This window comes from Pristiophorus japonicus, chromosome 2, assembly GCF_044704955.1.
Source record: "Pristiophorus japonicus isolate sPriJap1 chromosome 2, sPriJap1.hap1, whole genome shotgun sequence".
NCBI classification, from domain to species: domain Eukaryota; kingdom Metazoa; phylum Chordata; class Chondrichthyes; family Pristiophoridae; genus Pristiophorus; species Pristiophorus japonicus.
In genome coordinates, this window is record NC_091978.1 from 297,446,847 (window position 1) to 297,470,271 (window position 23,425).

General features: G+C 46.1%; 1 protein-coding gene across 2 annotated transcripts in view; it reads left to right on the plus strand.

Annotated features, from left to right (window-relative positions):
* The window catches only part of idua (alpha-L-iduronidase), a 538,596-nt gene that overhangs the window by 123,414 nt on the left and 391,757 nt on the right, over nt 1–23,425 (plus strand). The gene's annotated exons all lie outside the window — the stretch shown is intronic.

A 23,425-nucleotide genomic window follows, 5' to 3' on the forward strand; every position in this document is an offset into this window, starting at 1 on the left:
ATAATCATAGAATGGTTACAACACAGAAGGAGGGCATTTGGCTCTATGCTCGAGCACTTCAGCGAGTCCCACTCCCGTGCCCTTTCCCTGCAGCCCTGCAAAATTTTTTCCTTCAGGTACTTAGCGTTTTGAAAGCCAGGGTTGAATCTGCCTCCACCACCCTTTCAGGCAGTGAATTCCAGATCCTAACCACTCGCATTTGGTTCTTTTGCCAATCACCTTAAATCTGTGACCTCTGGTTCTCGATCCTTCTGCCAATGGGAATAGTTTCTCTCTATCGATTGTGTCTAAACCCCTCATGATTTTGAACACCTCTTATCAAATCTCCTCTCAACTTTCTCTGTTCTAAGGAGAGCAATCCCAGCTTCTTCAGTCTATCAACATAACTGAAGTCCCTCACCCGTGGAACGATTCGTGTAAGTCTTTTCTGCACATTCTCTAAGGCCTTCACATCCTTCTTAAAGCGCGTTGCCCAAAATTGGACACAATATTCCAGTTGAAGCTGAATCAGTGTTTTATAAAGGTTCATCATAACTTCCTTGCTTTTGTACTCTATGCCTCTATTTAACTGCTTTCTCAACTTGCCCTGCCAGTCGGCTGACAAAAAAAATAAGATGGCGGCCGCAGCAGAGCGCCCTCCCCTTTAATGGTGGCTGCACCACCATTTTGCAGACACTGCAAGCACAGTGCACTGACAGAAAAAGATTTTTCCAGGTAAATTTTGATTCGGGGCGGGAGATCGGCGGCGCGCGTTTTGATGACGCACTTAGGAGGGTTTGGCAGCAGCGGGGCAGAAGTGGGGAGCGCCAGAAAAACTCTGAGGTGAATTTCGCGAACGGTGGCCATTCGACAAAAAATCGGCGGTCATTCGACACTGCCAGCGGTAACGGGCCTTATCAGTAGGCTGAATTTTGGTCCCTGTGCCTCCTAGTTCTAGAAACTTCAGCCAGGGGAAACAATTTCTCAGCAGGGGGAGTTAGTGAGGTGGAGCAGCAGCGTGGGGAGGCCTATAAAAGGCCCAGCGTCGGCCAGGAGCCAACGGGGAGTTCGTGAGGCGGAGCGGCTGCGTGCGGAGGCCTATAAAAGGCCCAGCGTCGGCCAGGAGCCAACGGGGAGTTCGTGAGGCGGAGCGGCAGCGTGGGGAGGCCTATAAAAGGCCCAGCGTCGGCCAGGAGCCAACGGGGAGTTCGTGAGGTGGAGCGGCAGCGTGGGGAGGCCTATAAAAGGCCCAGCGTCGGCCAGGAGCCAATGGGGAGTTCGTGAGGTGGAGCAGCAGCGTGGGGAGGCCTATAAAAGGCCCAGCGTCGGCCAGGAGCCAACGGGGAGTTCGTGAGGCGGAGCGGCAGCGTGGGGAGGCCTATAAAAGGCCCAGCGTCGGCCAGGAGCCAACGGGGAGTTCGTGAGGTGGAGCAGCAGCGTGGGGAGGCCTATAAAAGGCCCAGCGTCGGCCAGGAGCCAACGGGGAGTTCGTGAGGTGGAGCGGCAGCGTGGGGAGGCCTATAAAAGGCCCAGCGTCGGCCAGGAGCCAACGGGGAGTTCGTGAGGTGGAGCGGCAGCGTGGGGAGGTCTATAAAAGGCCAGCCGGTGCAACTGCAGCAGGGTGAGAAGGCAAAAAAGTAGAAAGAAATTGAAGGGTGACATCACAGCCAAGGAAGTAAGTGATTGGTGAGTAGATTTTCTTTTTCTTTTCTTTATCAGTAAGTAACCTTTTAGCATTGTTGTTGTCAAATTAAGTTAATCTAGGGGTTAAGTCATGGCAGGAGAGTTCGGGCATGTGTTATGCTCCTCCTGTGCTATGTTGGAACTTAGGGACACTAAAAGTGTCCCTAGCGACTACATGTGCGGGAAGTGCATCCGCCTGCAGCACCTGACAAACCGCATTGCGGTACTGGAGCTGTGGGTTGATTTACTCTGGAGCATCCGCGATGCTGAGGATGTCATGAATAGCACGTTTAGTGAGTTGGCCACACCGCAGGTAAACGGTACACAGCCAGATAGGGGATGGGTGATCAACAGGAAGAACAGTAGAAAGAAGTTAGTGCAGGGGTCCCCTGCAGTCATCCCCCTGCAAAACAGATACACCGCTTTGGATACTGTTGAGGGGGATGACTCATCAGAGGAGAGCAGCAGCAGCCAAGTTCATGGCACCGTGGGTGGCTCTGCTGCACAGGAGGCAGAAAAAAAATAGTGGGAGAGCTATAGTGATAGGGGATTCAATTGTAAGGGGAATAGATGGACGTTTCTGCGGCCACAACCGAGACTCCAGGATGGTATGTTGCCTCCCTGGTGCAAGGGTCAAGGATGTCTCGGAGCGGCTGCAGGACATTTTGAAGAGGGAGGATGAACAGCCATTTGTCGTGGTGCATATAGGTACCAACGATATAGGCAAAAAACGGGATGAGGTCCTATAGACGAATTTAGGGAGCTAAGAGCTAAATTTAAAAAGTAGGACCTCAAAAGTAGTAATCTCAGGATTGCTACCAGTGGCACGTGCTCGTCAGAGTAGGAATCGCAGGATAGCTCAGATGAATACGTGACTTGGAGTGGTGCAGACGGGAGGGATTCAAATTCCTGGAACATTGGAAGCAGCTCTGGGGGAGGTGGGACCAGTACATAAACCGTATGGTCTGCACCTGGGCAGGACCGGAACCAATGTCCTTGGGGGAGTGTTTGCTAGTGCTGTTGGGGAGGGGTTAAACTAATATGGCATGGGGATGGGAACCTATGCAGAGAGACAGTGGGAAGTAGAATGGGGGCAGAAGCAAAAGATAGAAAGAAGAAAAGTAAAAGTGGAGGGCAGAGAAACCCAAGGCAAAAAGCAAAAAGGGCCACATTACAGCAAAATTCTAAAGGGGCAAAGTGTGTCAAAAAGTCAAGCCTGAAGGCTCTGTGCCTCAATGCGAGGAGTATTCGGAATAAGATGTGGATAGAGAACTGGTTGGCAGACGGGATAAACGGGTCCCTTTTCAGAACGGCAGGCAGTCACTAGTGGCGTGCCTCAGGGCTTAGTGCTGGGACCCCAGCTATTTACAATATACATTAATGATTTGGATGAGGGAATTGAGTGTAATATCTCCAAGTTTGCAGATGACACTATGCTGGGTGGTGGTGTGTGCTGTGAGGAGGACGCTAAGAGGCTGCAGGGTGACTTGGACAGGTTAGGTGAGCGGGCAAACATATGGTGGATAAATGTGAGGTTATCCACTTTGGTGGCAAAAACACGAAGGCAAAATATTATCTGAATGGCGGCAGATTAGGAAAAGGGGAGGTGCAATGAGACCTAGGTGTCATGGTTCATCCGTTATTGAAAGTTGGCATACAGGTACAGCAGGCGGTGAAGATGGCAAATCGCATGTTGGCCTTCATAGCTGGGGGATATGAGTATAGGAGCAGGGAGGTATTACTGCAGTTGTACAGGGCCTTAGTGAGGCCTCACCTGGAATATTGTGTTCAGTTTTGGTCTGCTAATCTGAGGAAGGACATTCTTGCAGTGAGGGAGTGCAGCGAAAGTTCACCAGACTGATTTCCGTGATGGCAGGACTGACCTATGAGGAGAGGCTGGATCGACTGGGCCTGTATTCACTGGAGTTTAGAAGGATGAGAGGGGATCTCATAGAAACATATAAAATTCTTACGGGACTGGATAGCTGTTCCAGGAAGAATGTTCCCGATGTTGGGGAAGTCCAGAACCAGGGGAGATAGTCTAAGGATAAGGGGTAAACCATTTAGGACTGAGATGAGGAGAAACTTCTTCACTCAGAGTTGTTAACCTGTGGAATTCTCTACCGCAGAGAGTTGTTGATGCTAGTTCATTGGACACATTCAAGTGGAAGTTAGATATTGCCCTTACAGCTAAAGGGATCAAGGGGTATGGAGAGAAAGCAGGAAAGGGGTAATGAGGTGAATGATCAGCCATGATCTTATTGAATGATGGTGCAGGCTTGAAGGGCCGAATGGCCTACTCCTGCAACTATTTTCTTTGTTTCTATCTATCGGGTCAATCCCCTTCAGGATCTTGTATGTTTCAATGAGATCATCTCTCATTCTTCTAAACTCCAGAGAGTGTAGGCCCATTCTACACAATCTTTCGTCGAAAGACAGCCCTCTCTTCCGAGGAATCAGTCAAGTGAACCTTCGTTGCACTGCCTCCAAGGAAAGTATATCCTTACGTAGATAAGGAGACCAAAACTGTGCACAACACTCCAGGTGTGGTCTCACCAAGGCCCCATACAATTGCAGCAAGACTTCATTACTCTTATACTCCAACCCCCTTGCAATAAAAGGCAACATGCCATTTGCCTTCCTTATTGCTTGCTGTATCTGCATGCTAGCTTTCTGTGTTTCTTGCACCAGGATACCCAAATTTCTATATACACCAACATTTAAAAGTTTCTCGCCATTTGAAAACTATTCTGTTTTTCTATTCTTCCTACCAAATTGAATAACCTCACAATTTCCTACATTATTCACCATCTGCCACCCACTCACTTAGTCTATCTATATCTCTTTGCAGACGCTTTATGTTCTCCTCACAGCTTACTGCCCCACATAGCTTTGTATCGTCAGCAAACTTGGATACATTACACTCGATTGCTTCATGTAGGTTATTAATATAGATTGTAAATATCTGAGGCCCCAGCACTGATCCTTGCAGCACCCCACTAGTTACAGCCTGTCAACCTGAAAAAGACCTGTTTATCCCTACTCTCGGTTTTCTGTCCATCGACCAATCTTCAATCCATGTCAATATATTGGCCCAGAAATTCTGGCCTCCCCGGGTCCGTACAATGCGCATACGCTGAAAACTGCCGCTTCCGATCTGTCAAGATCATCCGCATCTCGGGAGCGAGGGCAAGGGCAAGATTACAGTATTTACCCATTTCTTGCCCAGCAAATGTCCTCAAAACTCTTGCGTCTGATCAAAGCAGGCGCATAGCCTACTTTTACAGGCTTAAGAATCTTAAAACGCACTTAAAACATAAAAAATACAATTAAAAATACACATTTTATTTTTAAAAACCCTGCTCACTGCGTTAAATTTATTTTAAACCATAACTAAAAAACTTTTTAAAAACTTGGACATTTTTTTTTTCTCTGATATTTATTAACTTTAATTTCAATTAATTTTAATTATGTGAGGTGTGTTTTTAATTTTTTAATTGGGTGTTTGTGTGTTTGGTTTTTTTTTCTCAATTAATAGCAATGAGAACTCGTAGATGCGGAGTTCCCATTGCTATTAATTGAGAATACTTTACCTGATTGGTTGAGCAGTCACATCTGACTGCACTTTCTGCGTGGGAACCTGGAGGACGGGAAGAGAAGGCCTCCCCCACGGAATCTCACGTTCCTCCGGGACCACCAGGTACTTTCGGGAAAATTCTCCGGTCGGAGGCAATTGCCCGTGGGAAGTCTCTGACTGGAATTTCAGGGCCATTACCTCCAATCCTATGATCCCTTATCTTGTGTGATAACCTTTTATGTGGCACCTTATCGAATGCCTTATGGAAATCCAAATGTATTACATCCACTGGTTCCCCTTTATCTACTCTCCTAGTTACACCCTCCAAAAATTCTAATAAATTTGTCAAACACGATTTCTCTTTGATAAAACCATGTTGACTCTGCCTTATCATGTCATGATTTTCTAAGTGCCCTGATACCACTTCCTTAACAATGGATTCCAGCATTTTCCCGACGACTGATGTCAGGCTAACTGGCCTGTAATTCTCTGTTTTCTCTCTCCCTCCTTTCTTGAATAGCGGTGTTACATTTGTAACCTTCCAATCTGCTGGGACTGTTATAGAATCTAGGGAATTTTGGAAGATCAAAACCAATGCATCCACTATCTCCGCAGCCACCTCTTTTAGAACCCTAGGATGTAGGCTCCGGTGCAGGGGATTTGTCAACATTTAGTCCCCTTAGATTCTCTAGCACTTTTTCTCTACTTATATGAATTACATTAAGTTCCTCACCCTCATTAGACCCTTGGTTCCCCACCATTTTAGGTATGCTTTTTGCATCTTCTACTGTGAAGACAGATACAAAATATTTGTTTAACATTTCTGCCATTTCCTTATTCCCCATAATAATTTCTCCTTCCTCAGCCTCTAAAAGGACCAAATGTTTACTTTTGCTATTCTCTTCCTTTTTACATCTTACAATCTGCTTTTATATTTCTTGCTAGTTTTCTCTCAGTCTATTTTTTCCCTTTTTATCAATTTTTTGGCTCATCCTTTGCTGGTTTCTGAATCCTTGGGCTAACTACTATTCTTCGTAACATTATACGCTTCTTATTTCGATCTAATGCTATCCTTAACTTCTTTACTTAGCCATGGATGGATCATTTTTACAGTGGAGTTTTTGTTTCTCAATGGAATGTATTTTTGTTGAGAATTGTGAAATATTTCTTTAAATGCTAGCCACTGCTTATCTACTGCGATACCTTTTAATTTTTTTCCAATCCACCTTAGCCAATTCGCCCTTCATACCTAATTGGCTTTATTTAAGGTGAAGATAAGTTTTGGACTTGGGCAAGTCACTCTGAAATGTAACGTGAAATTCTATCGCATTATGATCACTCTGCCCCAGAGGATCCTTTACTATAAGATTGCTAATTAACCCTGTCTCATTACACAATACAAGATCTAAAATAGCATGTTCCCTGGTTGGTTCCATGACGTATTGTTCATGGTATTGGGGATAATGTACTGACGTGGATAGAGAGCTGGTTGGCAGACAGGAAGCAGAGAGTCGGGATAAATGGGTCCTTTTCAGAATGGCAGGCAGTGACTCGTGGAGTGCCGCAGGGCTCAGTGCTGGGACCTCAGCTCTTTACAATATACGTTAACAATTCAGATGAAGGAATAGAGTATAATATCTCCAAGTTTGTGGATGACACTAAACTAGGTGGCGGTGTGAGCTGTGAGGAGGACGCTAAGAGGCTGCAGGGTGACTTGGACATAGTCTTAGGATTAGGGGTATGTCATTTAGGACTGAGATGAGGAGAAACTTCTTCACTCAGAGAGTTGTTAACCTATGGAGTTCCCTGCCGCAGTGAGTTGTTGATGCCAGTTCATTGGACACATTCAAGAGGGAGTTAGATATGGCCCTTATGGCTAAGGGGATCAAGGGGTATGGAGAGAAAGCAGGAAAGGGGTACTGAGGGAATGATCAGCCATGATCTTATTGAATGGCGGTGCAGGCTCGAAGGGCCAAATGGCCTACTCCTGCATCTATTTTCTATGTTTCTATGTTTCTATGAAACTGTCCCGAAATGCATTCCATGAATTCGTCCTCCAAACTACCTTTGCCAATTTGATTTGTCAGGTCTATATGAAGATTAAAGTCAACCACGATTATTGCATTATCTTTGTTACACGCTCCTACTAATTCTTGATTAATATTCTGTATAACGCATAGTTACTGTTAGGGGGAGGGACTATATACTACTCCTACCAGTGTTTTCTGCCCCTTGTTATTCCTTATGTCCACCCATACTGATTCTACTTCCTGATCTTCCAAGCCGAGATCTTTTCTCTCGACTATCCTTACGCCATCCTTTATTATCACGTCTACCCGACCCCTCCTTTACTATTCTGTCTCTCTTTTCAAAACGTCAAGTACCTTGGAACATTTCGTTCCTAACCTTGGTCACCTTGCAACCACGTCTCTGTAATGGCTTTTAGATCAATGCCATTGTCTCTATTCGTGCCACTCGGTCATCTATCTTATTACAAATGCTTTGTGCATTCAGATAAAAAGAGCCTTTAATTTAATTTTTATTACTATTATTCCATGCTTTGACCATATTCTCTGCTGCACTGCTACCATTAAATTCTCTATCTCTTCCTGTCACACTCTGCTTATTTTTACCCAAATCGCTACACTGCTCTATTGCATTGACCTTTCTTTTTGGATATCTAAATTTCCTCTCACTTGACCCCTCCCCCCATTTTTCAGTTTAAAGCCCTATCTACAGCCCTAATTATTCGATGTGCCAAGACACTGGTCCCAACCCAGTTTAAGCGGAGCTCGTCATGATGGAACAGCTACCTCTTTCCCCAGAACTGGTGCCAGTGCCCCACGAGTTGAAATCCCTTCTTCCCACACTGCTCTTTGAGCCATGCATTTAACTCACTGATCTGCATTTAATTCTCTATGCCAATTTGTGTGTGGCTTAGGTAGATTGTTACCCTTGAGGTTCTGCTTATTAATTTAGACCCTAGCTCCACGAACTCCCTCAGCAGAAACTCATTCTAAGTTCTACCTATGTCATCGGTTCCTATATGGACCACAACAACTGGATACGCCCCCTCCCACGTTCATCTCTATCTGCGAGGCGAGATCCTTAACCCTGGCAGGCAACACAACCTCTGGAACTCCCTGACGTGGTTGCTGAGAACGGTATCCCCCTGACGATACTGTCCCCTACCACCACCACATTCCTTCCTTCTTCCCCCACTCGGATGGCCCTCTGTACCACGGTGCTGCGGTCAATTTGCCCATCCTCCCTGCAGTCCTTTTCCTCATCCATACAGAGAGCAAGTACCTCGTACCTTTTGGACAGGGTCAAGGGCTGAGGCTCCTCCATCACTGCATCCTGGGTCCCCTTACCTTCCTGACTCGTAGTCACACCCCCCTGTCCCTGACCATTGATTAACTCTATTTAACCGTAAGGGTGTGACTGCGTCCTGAAGCAAAGTGTCCAGGTAACTCTCTCCCTGATGCATCACAATGTCTGCAGCTCATACTCCAGCTCAACAATTTGGACCTTAAGTTCCTTGAGTTGCAGACACTTACTTTACTGCAGATGTGGTTGCTCAGGCTATGATTTCCATCAATTTAGCCTCAAAACAGCGGCGGCAACAGAAACGCTGCCACAGGAAAATCAAAGCTGGAGCATTCAAAGACCCTGCTAAGAAAGCACTATTCAGCCAGCGCCTCACAGCCAACCTGACGACTTCCAGTGAACCAGAGTCACAGAGTGTCTGGTCTTCCCTCAAGGCCTCTATAATTAACATCTGTGAAGAGATGCTAGGTCACTCCACCAGGAAACATCAAGACTGGTTCGATAAAAATGACCAGGAAATCCAGGAGCTAATAAGCCGCAAGTGCAAGGCATTCTTGAACTGGAAACAGCAACACAACTCGAGAGCAAGAAAGCAGCTCTATAGATGTCTGAAGACTGAGGTCCACCATAAAACTCACAACCTAAAGAACAGATGGTGGGTGGAAAAAGCGCAGGAGATCCAGCAACTAGCCGACAACCACGACATGCGTGGATTCTTTAGCACAGTCAAGACCACTTACGGTCCAAGCACCCAAGGTTCCACCTCACTGAGGACCAAGAAAGGAGAGGTACTCATCAAGGATAGAGAGGCAGTCAGTGCCTGCTGGAAGCAGCACTTCGAAGATCTCCTTAACCAAGAATCTGTCTTTGAGGCGAGTGTCCTCGACTCCATCCCGCAACATGCTACCCGCCACCACCTCAACACAACCGCAGCCTGGCATGAGGTTGAAAAGGCCATTCGTCAGTTGAAGAACAACAATGCCTCAGGTGCAGATCCTTGCCGACGTACTAAAGCATGGGGGGATAAGCATTATTGGTGTGAATCCATTAACTAATTTCTCTTATTTGGAAGGAGGAGAGCATGCCAGGGGATCTCAGAGACACTTCAAGAAAGGTGACAAGTCTGATTGTGGTAATTACAGAGGAGTATCCCTGCTGTCTGCCACAGGGAAAGTCATCGCAAGAATCCTTCTCAATCACCTTCTCCCAGTGGCTGAAGTGCTCCTCCTGGAGTCGCAATGCGGATTCTACCCACTAAGGGAGGGGCACAATGGACATGATCTTCATTGCGCGTCAAATTCAAGAAAAATGCAGGGAGCAGCACCAACCTCTGTACATGGCCTTCTTTGACCTCACAAAGGCCTTCGAGACTGTCAAGCGTGAGGGATTACGGAGTGTCCTCCTCAAATTCGGCTGCCCTCAAAAGGTTTGTCACCATCCTCCACCTGCTTCACGATGACATGCAAGCCGTGATCCTGACCAACAGAGCCACCACAGACCCAATACACGTGTGGACTTGGATTAAGCAAGGCAGTGTCATCGCACCAACGTTCTTCTCGATCTTCCTTGCTGCAATGCTCCATCTCACCCTCAATATGCTCCCCGCTGAAGTGGAGCTCATCTACAGAACAAATGGGAAATTGTTCAACATCCGTCGCCTTCAGTCTAGATCCAAGGTCGGCCCATCCTCTGTCGTTGAATTACAGTATGCAGATGATGCTTGTGTTTGCGCACACTCGGAGGTCGAACTCCAAAGCATCGTCAACACCTTCACCGAAGTGTACAAGTGTATGGGCCTTACATTAAACATCCGTAAGACAAAGGTTCTCAACCAACTTGGCCTGCCACACAGTACTACCCCCTGATTATCAAGATCGATGGCGAGGCCTTGGATAACGTGGACCATTTTCCATACCTTGGGATCCTCCTGTCAACCAAGGCAGACTTCGATGACGAAGTCCAACACCGCCTTCAGTGTGACAGTGCAGCCATCGGATGCCTGAGGAAGAGTGTATTTGAAGACCAAGACCTCAAACCAGGCACCAAGCTCATGGTCTACAGAGCAGTAGTGATACTCGCCCTCCGTATGGTTTAGAGACATGGGCTATGTACAGCAGGCATATCAAAGCACTGAAGTAGTACCATCAACGCTGTCTCCGCAAGATCCTACAAATCCATTGGCAGGATAGGAGCACCAGTGTCAGTGTGATCGTTCAGGCCAGCATCGAAGCATTTACCATGCTCAATCAGCTCCGATGGTCGGGCCACATCGTCCGCATACCTGATACTAGACTCCCAAAACAAACACTCTACTCAGAGCTCCGACACGGCAAACGAGTCCCAGATGGGCAGAGGAAACGCTTCAAGGACACCCTCAAAGCCTCATTGTAAAAGTGCAACATCCCCACTGACACCTGGGAATCCCTGGCCCAACACCGCTCAAAGTGGAGGAGAAGTATCCGGGAAGCCGGCGAACACCTCGAGTCTCTTCGCTGGGAGCACGCAGAAGGCAAGCGCAAACAGCGGAAGGCGCACACGACAACCCAAGCACCCCACCAAACGTCCCCTCAACCACCGTCTGCCCTACCTGTGACAGAGACTGTGGATCCTGCATTGGGCCCCTCAGTCACCTGAGAACTCATATTAGCGTGGAAGAAAGTCATCCTCGTCTCCGAGGGACTGCCTAAGGAGGAGAAGGTGGTTACTTGGGATCGCTATGCTCTCTGCCAACTCCCACATGCTGCAGTTATGACACACCACCTGCCCTGCCATCTCTAACCTTGTTTTATTTATTAATTAATCAGTTAATTCTTTGATTCAATCAATATTTTAGTTTTATTGTTCAATTATTTTATGCTTTGAGTTATTAATTTAATAAGTACTAGACAAGTTACAATTTCTCAGCTCTTAATTTAACCCTCTTCCCTAACTTAGACAGCAAAGAAAAGCTGTAATAATCACCTACCTGCTCTCCTGTGATATCACTGTTTCATTTTTGGTTCTTGTATTTGAATTGGAGCCTCTCTGCTCTGATCCCACTCCTTCTGGATTCGGGTCTCCTCTCCCCACTCTATTTATGCCGCACCACTCTTGCTCAGCTCCCGCTCCTTCTGGTCTCGGGCCTCCTGTCCCCGCTTTATTTATGCCGCTCTGCTCTCGCTCCACTCCCGCTCCTCCTTCAATAATTTGTGCACATATACCGCTGGGTCTCTCTGTTCATGCACCCACTTTAGGATTGTACCCATTTGTTCTCCTCGTTCTTCCTACCAAAATGTATCACTTCACACTTTTCTGTGTTACATTTCATCTGGCCAATATACTGCCAAGTTTTGTGTCATCTGCAAATTTTGAAACTGTGCCCTGTACACCCAAGTCCAAGTTAATATACACATCAAAGTAAGCAGTGGCCCTAGTACGGACCCCTGGGAAACACCACTGTGTACCTCCAGTCTGTTTGCCGCTACTCTCTGTTTCCTGTCACTTAGCCAATTTTAACATTAGAACATAAGAAATAGGAGCAGGAGTAGGCCATTTGGCCCCTCGAGCCTGCTCACCATTTAATACGATCATGGCTGATCCAATCATGGACTCGGGTCCACTTCCCTGCCCACTCCCCATAACCCCTTATTCCCTTATCGGTTAAGAAACTGTCTACCTCTCTCTTAAATTTATTCAATGACCCAGCTTCCACAGCTCTCTGAGTCAGCGAATTCCACAGATTTACAACCCTCTGAGAGAAGAAATTCCTCTTCATCTCAGTTTTAAATGGGCAGCCCCTTATTCTAAGATTATGTCCCCTAGTTCTAGTCTCCCCTATCAGTGGAAACATCCTCTCTGCATCCACCTTGTCAAGCCCCTCATAATCTTATACATTGCGATAAGATAGAAACATAGAAATTTACAGCGCAGAAGGAGGCCATTCCGGGCCATCGAGTCTGCGCCGGCCGACAAAGAGCCACACGGCCCTTGATCACCTCTCATTCTTCTGAATTCCAGAGTAGAGGCCCAACCTACTCAACCTTTCCTCAAGTCAATCCCCTCATCTCCGGAATCAACCTAGTGAACCTTCTCTGAACAGCCTCCAAAGCAAGTATATCCTTTCTTAAATATGGAAACCAAAACTGCACGCAGTATTCCAGGTGTGGCCTCACCAATACCCTTTACAACTGTAGCAATACTTCCCTGCTTTTATACTCCATCTCCTTTGCAATAAAGGCCAACGTTCCATTGGCCTTCCTGATCACTTGCTGTACCTTCATACTAACCTTTTGTGTTTCATGCACAAGTACCCCCAGGTCCCACTATACTGCAGCACTTTGCAATTTTTCTCCATTTAAAAAATAACTTCCTCTTCGATTTTTTTTCTGCCGAAGTGCATAATCTCACACTTTCCAACATATTATAATCCATCTGTCAAATGTTTGCTCACTCACTGAGCCTGTCTATGTCCTTTTGCAGATTTTTTGTGTCCTCCTCACACATTGCTTTTCCTCCCATCTTTGTATCGTCAGCAAACTTGGCTACAATACACTCAGTCCCTTCTTCCAAGTCGTTAATATAGATTGTAAATAGTTGGGGTCCCAGCACTGATCCTGCGGCACCCCATTAGTTACCAACCCGAAAATTAGCCATTTATCCCGACTCTCTGTTTTCTGTTAGTTAGCCAATCCTCTATCCATGCTAATATATTACCCCCAACCCTGTGAACATTTATCTTGTGCAGTAACCTTTTATGTGGCACCTTGTCAAATGCCTTCTGAAAGTCCAAATACACCACATTCATTGGTTCCCCATTATCCACCCTGTTCGTTACATCCTCAAAGAATTCCAGCAAATTTGTCAAACATGACTTCCCCTTCATAAATTCATGCTGACTCTGCCTGACTGAATTATGCTTTTCAAAATGTCCTTCTATTGCTTCTTTAACAATGGACTCCAACATTTTCCCAACCACAGATGTTCGGCTAATTGGTCTATAGTTTCCTGCTTTTTGTCTGCCTCCTTTTTTAAATAGCGGCGTAACATTTGCAATTTTCCAATCTGCTCGGATCTCCCCAGAATCCAGGGAATTTTGGTAAATTACAACCAATGCATCCACTATCCTTGCCACTAAATCTCTTAAGCCATCAGGTCCAGGGATTTATCCGCCTTTAGTCCCATTATCTTACTGAGTACCACCTCCTTAGTGATTGTGATTGTGTTAAGTTCCTCCCCCCCATAGCCCCTTGACTATCCACTGTTGCAATATTTTTAATGTCCTCTACCGTAAAGACTGATACAAAATATTTGTTCAGAGTTTCTGTCATCTCCATGTTCCCCATTCCCCGATCTCGTCCTCTTCGGGACCAACATTTACTTTAGCCACTCTTTTCCTTTTTATCTACCTGTAGAAACTTTTGCTATCTGTTTTTATATTTTGTGCTAGTTTACTTTCATAGTCTATCTTCCCTTAATCATTTTTTTAGTCATTCTTTGCTGGCTTTTAAAAGCTTCCCAATCTTCTGTCCTCCCAGTAGTTTTGGCCACTTTGTATGCCCTTGTTTTTAAATTGGATGCCATCCTTTATTTCTTTAGTTAGCCACGGATGGCTATCTTTTCTTTTACACCCTTTCCTCCTCACTGGAATATATTTTTCTTGAGTTATGAAATATCTCCTTAAATGTACACCACTGTTCATCAACCGTCCTACACTTTAATTTATTTTCCCAGTCCACTTAAGCCAACTCTGCCCTCATACCTTCATAGTCTCCTTTATTTAAGCTTAGTACGCTGGTTTGAGATCCAACTTTCTCGCCCTCCATCTGAATTTGAAATTCAACCATGCTATGATCACTCATTCCAAGGGGATCCTTTACTCGGAGATTGTTTGTTAATCCTCTCTCATTATGCAGGACCAGATCTAAGATAGCCTGCCTCCTGGGTGGTTCCGATACATACTGCTCAAGGAACCCATCCCTTATGAAACATAGAAACATAGAAACATAGAAAATAGGTGCAGGAGTAGGCCATTCGGCCCTTCTAGCCTGCACCGCCATTCAATGAGTTCATGGCTGAACATTCAACTTCAGTACCCCATTCCTGCTTTCTCGCCATACCCCTTGATCCCCCTAGCAGTAAGGACCTCATCTAACTCCTTTTTGAATATATTTAGTGAATTGGCCTCAACAACTTTCTGTGGTAGAGAATTCCACAGGTTCACCACTCTCTGGGTGAAGAAGTTCCTCCGCATCTCGGTCCTAAATGGCTTACCCCTTATCCTTAGACTGTGACCCCTGGTTCTGGACTTCCCCAACATTGGGAACATTCTTCCTGCATCTAACCTGTCTAACCCCGTCAGAATTTTATATGTTTCTATGAGGTCCCCTCTCATTCTTCTGAACTCCAGTGAATACAAGCCCAGTTGATCCAGTCTTTCTTGATAGGTCAGTCCCGCCATCCCGGGAATCAGTCTGGTGAACCTTCGCTGCACTCCCTCAATAGCAAGAATGTCCTTCCTCAGGTTAGGAGACCAAAACTGTACACAATACTCCAGGTGTGGCCTCACCAATGCCCTGTACAACTGTAGCAACACCTCCCTGCCCCTGTACTCAAATCCCCTTGCTATGAAGGCCAACATGCCATTTGCTTTCTTAACCGCCTGCTGCACCTGCATGCCAACCTTCAATGACTGATGTACCATGACACCAGGTCTCTTTGCACCTCCCCTTTTCCTAATCTGTCACCATTCAGATAATAGTCTGTCTCTCTGTTTTTACCACCAAAGTGGATAACCTCACATTTATCCACATTATACTTCATCTGCCATGCATTTGCCCACTCACCTAACCTATCCAAGTCGCTCTGCAGCCTCACAGCATCCTCCTCGCAGCTCACACTGCCACCCAACTTAGTGTCATCCGCAAATTTGGAGATACTACATTTAATCCCCTCATCTAAATCATTAATGTACAGTGTAAACAGCTGGGGCCCCAGCACAGAACCTTGCGGTACCCCACTAGTCACTGCCTGCCATTCTGAAAAGTACCCATTTACTCCTACTCTTTGCTTCCTGTCTGACAACCAGTTCTCAATCCATGTCAGTACACTACCCCCAATCCCATGTGCTCTAACTTTGCACATCAATCTCTTGTGTGGGACCTTGTCGAACGCCTTCTGAAAGTCCAAATATACCACATCAACTGGTTCTCCCTTATCCACTCTACAGGAAACATCCTCAAAAAATTCCAGAAGATTTGTCAAGCACTCTGTGAACTCTTCCTCAAGGCCTGACCAATTTGAAATGTCCAAACTAATGGAGGTTAAAATCACCCATGATTATTGCTGTTCCCTTTTTACAAGCCCCCACTATTTCTTGGTTTATACTTCGACCAACAGAGTTGTTACTGTTAGGGGGCCGAAAGACTACGCCCACCAGTGACTTTTTCCCCTTATTATTCCTTATCTCTACCCAAACTGTTTCAACATCCTGATCATTTGAGCCAATATCATTCCTCACTATTGGTGTGATTCCATCCTTTATCAACAGAGCTACCCCACCTCCTTTTCCTTTCTGTCTGACCTTCCAAATGGTCAAATACCACTGAATATTTAGTTCCCATCCTGGTCACCTTGCAACCACGTCTCTGTAATGGCTATCAGATCATACCCATTTGTATCTATTTGTGCCGTCAACTCATCTATTTTGTCACGATTGCTATGTGCATTTAGACAAAGAACTTTAAAATTTGTTTTTATCCCTTTTTTACCTTCACTTTCTTCATTTTTGCTTTCTAATTCCCCTCCCTACTGAATCTATTCTCAGGTTCCCATCCCCCTGCCAAGCTAGTTTAAACCCTCCCCAACAGCACTTGCAAACTCCCCCGCGAGGATATTGGTCCCGGCTCTGTTGAGGTGCAACCCGTCCGGCTTGTACAGATCCCACCTCCTCCAGAAGCGGTCCCAATGCCTCAGGAAACTAAAGCCCTCCTTCCTGCACCATCTCTCCAGCCACGCATTCATCTGCTCTATCCTCCTATTTCTGTACTCACTAGCTCGTGGCACCGGGAATAATCCGAGTTTACTATCTTTGAGGTCCTGCTTTTCAATCTCCTAGCTCCCTAAACTCTGTCTGCAGGACCTCATCCCTCTTTCTACCCATGTCATTGTTCCCGATATGGACCATGACCTCTGGCTGTTCACCCTCTCCCTGCAGAATGCCCTGCAGCCGCTCAGTGACATCCTTGACCAGGGAGGCAACATACCATCTGGAGTCATGTCTGCGGTCGGAGAAACGCCTGTCTGTTCCCCTGACCATTGAAACCCCTACCACTATAGCTGTTCCATTCCTCTTCCTCCCCCCCCCCCACCCACCACCCCTGTGCTGCGGAGCCAACTGTGGTGCCGTGGATTTGGCTCTTGACTGCACTCCCCCGAGGCACCACCGCCCTCACCAGTGCTCAGAACAGATTACTGGTTGGAGAGCGAGATAGATTCGGGGGACTCCTGCACTACCTGCCTGGTCCTGCTGTTCTGTCCGGCGGTCACCCACTCCGTCTCTACTTGCACACTCTTAAGCTGCGGGGTGATCACTTCTAGAAACGTGCTATCCACTAAGCTCTCATCGGCTGGAGTCACTGCGGTTCAGTGACTCCAGCCGCCGCTCAAGCTCCAAAACACAGAGCTCGAGTTGGTGCAGCTGGAGACACCTCCTGCACACATGGTTGTCAAGGCTGCACGAAGCGTCCAGGATTTCCCACATGCCACAGGTTGTGCATCCACAGGAATGAGCTGCCCTGCCATCCCTCTAGTTAGACTCGGAACTATCAAGTAGGACTAAACTCTAAACCTTAGCAAAACACACCCAGCTGCTACTCAGCAAACAGCTGATTTAATTAATTAGTTTACCTTAGATTATAAAGTTCACTTATCTATTCAATTTCAGTTCCTAACTTACACCAATGCTCAAGGTTTTTAAAAAAGAAAAGAAAAGAAAAATACTCACCAATCCATTAGCCAATCACTTACCTGCTCGGCTGTGATGTCACACTTCGATTTTGATTCTTTTTACTTTTTGTCCCTTACTGTTGTCGGTGCTGCAGCTAGCTCCTCCCGACCTCTGGCTCCTCCTGATCTGCTGCTGCCTTTTGAAGCACCGCACCCGGTCTGCTCTCGCGATGCTTGCCTTCCGACCTTTGGTTCTTCCCGATCTGCTGCTGCCTTTTGAAGCACCGCACCCGGTCTGCTCTCGCGATGCTTGCCTTCCGACCTTTGGTTCTTCCCGATCTGCTGCTGCCTTTTGAAGCACCGCACCCGGTCTGCTCTCGCGATGCTTGCCTTCCGACCTTTGGTTCTTCCCGATCTGCTGCTGCCTTTTGAAGTGCCGCACCCGGTCTGCTCTCATGATGCTTGCCCTCCGTACTTTGCTGCCACTTTCTCTTTTATTCCATGGGCTTCAACTTTGCTGCCAAGCCAATTATGTGGCACCTTATCAAATGCCTTTTGGAAGTCTCCAAACACTGTATCAACCAAATGGCCCTCATCAGCCCTTTATGTTACCTCATCAAAAAACTCAATCAAAGTAGTTAAACACGATTTGCCTTTAACAAATCCATGCTGCCTTTCCTTAATTAATTCACTTGTCCTGGATGTTTCTAACTGCTTCTCCACTACCAAGGTTAAAGTGACTGGCCTGCAGTTGCTGGTTTATCCTTACACCCTTTTTTAAACAAGGGTGTAACATTTGCAATTTTCCAGTCCTATGGCACCACTCCCATATCCAAGGAGGATTGGAATATTATGGCCAGTACCTCTACAATTGCACTTTTACTTCCCTCAGCGTCCTAGGATGCATCCTAGGAAGCTTGCTGGGAACATAAAAACTGACTGCAAAAGCTTCTGTAGATATGTGAAGAGAAAAAGATTAGTGAAGACCAACGTAGGTCCCTTGCAGCCAGAATCAGGTGAATTTATAATGGGAAACAAAGAAATGGCAGACCAATTGAACAAATACTTTAGTTCTGACTTCAGGAAGAAAGACACAAATAACCTTCTGGAAATACTAGGGGACCGAGGGTCTAGTGAAAGGAGGAATTGAAGGAAATCCTTATTAGGCAGGAAATTGTGTTCGGGAAATTGATGGGATTGAAGGCTGATAAATCCCCAGGGCCTGATAGTCTGCATCCCAGAGTACTTAAGGAAGTGGACCTAGAAATAGTGGATGCATTGGTGATCATTTTCCAACAGTCTATCGACTCTGCATCAGTTCTTTTGGACTGGAGGGTAGCTAATGTAACACCACTTTTTAAAAAAGGAGGGAGAGAGAAAACGGGGAATTATAGACCAGTTAGCCTGACATCGGTAGTTGGGAAAAGGTTGGAATCAATTATTAAAGATGAAATAGCAGCGCCTTTGGAAAGCAGTGACAGGATCGGTCCAAGTCAGCATGGATTTATGAAAGGGAAATCATGCTTGATAAATCTACTCGAATTTTTTCAGGATGTAACTAGTAGAGTGGACGAGGGAGAACTAGTGGATGTGGTGTAGTTGGACTTTCAAAAGACTTTTGACCAGGTCCCACATAAGAGATTAGCGTGCAAAATTAAAGCACATGGTATAGGGGGTAATGTGGATAGAGAACTGGTTGGCAGACAGGAAGCAGAGAGTAGGGATAAACGGGTCCTTCTCAGAATGGCAGGCAGTGACTAGTGGAGTGCTGCAGGGCTCAGTGCTGGGACCCCAGCTCTTTACAATATACATCAGTGATTTAGACAAAGGAATTGAGTGTAATATCTCCAAGTTTGCAGATGACACGAAGCTGGGTGGTGGTGAGAGCTGTGTGGTAAGGCTGCAGGGTGACTTGGACAAGTTAAGTGAGTGGGCAAATGCATGGCAGCTGCAGTATAATGTGGATAAATGTGAGGTTATCCACTTTGGTGGCAAAAACATGAAGGCAGAATATTATCTGAATGGCGGCAGATTAAGAAAAGGGTAGTAGATACAACGAGATCTGGGTGTCATGGTACATCAGTCATTGAAAGTTGGCATGCAGGTACATCAGGTGGTGAAGAAGGCAAATGGCATGTTGGCCTTCATAGCTAAGGGATTTGAGTCTTAATGCAGTTGTACAGTGCATTGGTGAGGCCTCACCTGGAATATTGTGTTCAGTTTTGGTCTCCTAATCTGAGGAAGAACGTTCTTGCTATTGAGGGAGTGCAGCGAAGGTTCACCAGATTGATTCCCAGGATGACAGGACTGATATATGAGGAGAGACTGGATCGACTGGGTCTGTATTCACTGGAGTTTAGAAGAATGAGAGGGGATCTCATAGAAACATATAAAATTCTGACAGGACTGGACAAGTTAGATGCAGGAAGAATGTTCCCGCTGTTGGGGAAGTCCAGAATTAGGGGTCACAGTCTAAGGATAAGGGGTAAGACCGAGATGAGAGAAACTTCTTCACTCAGAGAGTTGTTAACCTGTGGAATTCTCTACCGCAGAGAGTTGTTGATGCCAGTTCGTTAGATATATTCAAGAGGGAGTTAGATATGGCCCTGACAGCTAAAGGAATCAAGGGGTATTGAGAGAAAGCAGGAAAGGGGTACTGAGGTGAATGATCTTATTGAATGGTGGTGCAGGCTCGAAGGGCCGAATGGCCTACTCCTGCACCTATTTTCTGTTTTTCTATGTTTCTATCCCATCCGGTCCTGCTGACTTATCTACTTTATGTACAGCCAGCCTAGTACCTGCTCTTCAGCAATTTTTATCCCATCCAATATCTCAACTACCTCTACTTTCACTATGACTTTGGCAGCACCTTCTTCCTTAATAAACACAGAAGCAAAGTACTCATTTAGCGCCTCAACCATGCCCACTGCCTCCATGCCTAGGTCTCCATTTTGGTCCCTAATTGTCCCCACCTCTCTTACTACCCATTCACTATTTATATGCCTATTGAAGATTTTTGGATTCCCTTTTATGTTAGCTGCCAATCTATTCTCATATTCCCTCTTCCCCCCACCCGCCCCCCCCCCCCCCCCCCACTTATTTCCTTTTTCACTTCCACTCTACGCTTTCTATATTGAGCCTGGTTCTCACTTATATTCTCAACCTGACATCTGTCAAATGCCCCCTTTTTCTAGAAACATAGAAACAGAGAAAATAGGTGCAGGAGTAGGCCATTCGGCCCTTCTAGCCTGCACCGCCATTCAATGAGTTCATGGCTGAACATGCAACTTCAGTACCCCATTCCTGCTTTCTCTCCATACCCCTTTATCCCTCTAGTAGTAAGGACTTCATCGAACTCCTTTTTGAATATATTTAGTGAATTGGCCTCAACAACTTTCTGTGGTAGAGAATTCCACAGGTTCACCACTCTCTGGGTGAAGAAATTCCTCCTCATCTCGGTCCTAAATGGCTTACCCCTTATCCTTAGACTGTGTCCCCTGGTTCTGGACTTCCCCAACATTGGGAACATTCTTCCTGCATCTAACCTGTCTAACCCCATCAGAATTTTAAACGTTTCTATGAGGTCCCCTCTCATTCTTCTGAACTCCAGTGAATACAAGCCCTTTCCAGTCTTTCTTGATATGTCAGTCCCGCCATCCCGGGAATCAGTCTGGTGAACCTTCGCTGCACTCCCTCAATAGCAAGAATGTCCTTCCTCAAGTTAGGAGACCAAAACTGTACACAATACTCCAGGTGTGGCCTCACCAAGGCCCTGTACAACTGTAGCAACACCTCCCTGCCCCTGTACTCAAATCCCCTCGCTATGAAGGCCAACATGCCATTTGCTTTCTTAACCGCCTGCTGTACCTGCATGCCAACCTTCAATGACTGATGTACCATGACATCCAGGTCTCTTTGCACCTTCCCTTTTCCTAATCTGTCCCCATTCAGATAATAGTCTGTCTCTCTGTTTTTACCACCAAAGTGGATAACCTCACATTTATCCACATTATACTTCATCTGCCATGCATTTGCCCACTCACCTAACCTATCCAAGTCGCTCTGCAGCCTCATAGCATCCTCCTCGCAGCTCACACTGCCACCCAACTTAGTGTCATCCGTAAATTTGGAGATACTGCATTTAATCCCCTCGTCTAAATCATTAATGTACAGTGTAAACAGCTGGGGCCCCAGCACAGAACCTTGCGGTACCCCACTAGTCACTGCCTGCCATTCTGAAAAGTCCCCATTTACTCCTACTCTTTGCTTCCTGTCTGACAACCAGTTCTCAATCCATGTCAGCACACTACCCCCAATCCCATGTGCTTTAACTTTGCACATTAATCTCTTGTGTGGGACCTTGTCGAAAGCCTTCTGAAAGTCCAAATATACCACATCAACTGGTTCTCCCTTGTCCACTCTACTGGAAACATCCTCAAAAGATTCCAGAAGATTTGTCAAGCATGATTTCCCTTTCACAAATCCATGCTGACTTGGACCTATCATATCACCTCTTTCCAAATGCACTGCTATGACATCCTTAATAATTAATTCCATCATTTTACCCACTACCGATGTCAGGCTGACCGGTCTATAATTCCCTGTTATCTCTCTCCCTCCTTTTTTAAAAAGTGGGGTTACATTGGCTACCCTCCACTCCATAGGAACTGATCCAGAGTCAATGGAATGTTGGAAAATGACTGCCAATGCATCCACTATTTCCAAGGCCACCTCCTTAAGTACTCTGGGATGCAGTCCATCAGGCCCTGGGGATTTATCGGCCTTCAATCCCATCAATTTCCCCAACACAATTTCCCGACTAATAAGGATTTCCCTCAGTTCCTCCTCCTTATTAGACCCTCCGACCCCTTTTATATCCGGAAGGTTGTTTGTGTCCTCCTCAGTGAATACCGAACCAAAGTACTTGTTCAATTGGTCCGCCATTTCTTTGTTCCCCGTTATGACTTCCCCTGATTCTGACTGCAGGGGACCTACGTTTGTCTTTACTAACCTTTTTCTCTTTACATATCTATAGAAACTTTTGCAATCCGTCTTAATGTTCCCTGCAAGCTTCTTCTCGTACTCCATTTTCCCTGCCCTAATCAAACCCTTTGTCCTCCTCTGCTGAGTTCTAAATTTCTCCCAGTCCCCGGGTTCGCTGCTATTTCTGGCCAATTTGTATGCCACTTCCTTGGCTTTAATACTATCCCTGATTTCCCTTGATAGCCACGGTTGAGCCACCTTCCCTTTTTTATTTTTACGCCAGACAGGAATGTACAATTGTTGTAGTTCATCCATGCGGTCTCTAAATGTCTGCCATTGCCCATCCACAGTCAACCCCTTCAGTATCAGTCGCCAATCTATCCTAGCCAATTCACGCCTCATACCTTCAAAGTTACCCTTCTTTAAGTTCTGGACCATGGTCTCTGAATTAACTGTTTCATTCTCCATCCTAATGCAGAATTCCACCATATTATGGTCACTCTTCCCCAAGGGGCCTCGCACAACGAGATTGCTAATTAATCCTCTCTCATTACACAACACCCAGTCTAAGATGGCCTCCCCCCTAGTTGGTTCCTCGACATATTGGTCTAAAAAACCATCCCTTATGCACTCCAGGAAATCCTCCTCCACCGTATTGCTTCCAGTTTGGTTAACCCAATCTATTCTGCTTCATTTTACTCTCTATCTCTTTCATCATCCTGGGAGCTCTGACTTTGGTTGCCCTACCTATCCCCCACGTGGGTGTGTACCTCGATTCTATCCGAATCATAGAAACATAGAAATTTACAGTGCAGAAGGAGACCATTTCGGCCCATCGTGTCCATGCCGGCATGGCCCTTGGTCAGCAGCCCTAAAGGTTACGTACGGCCCTTGGTCAGCAGCCCTAAAGGTTACATATAAATCTATGAATAATGCCGGAAAGGCAAAGAG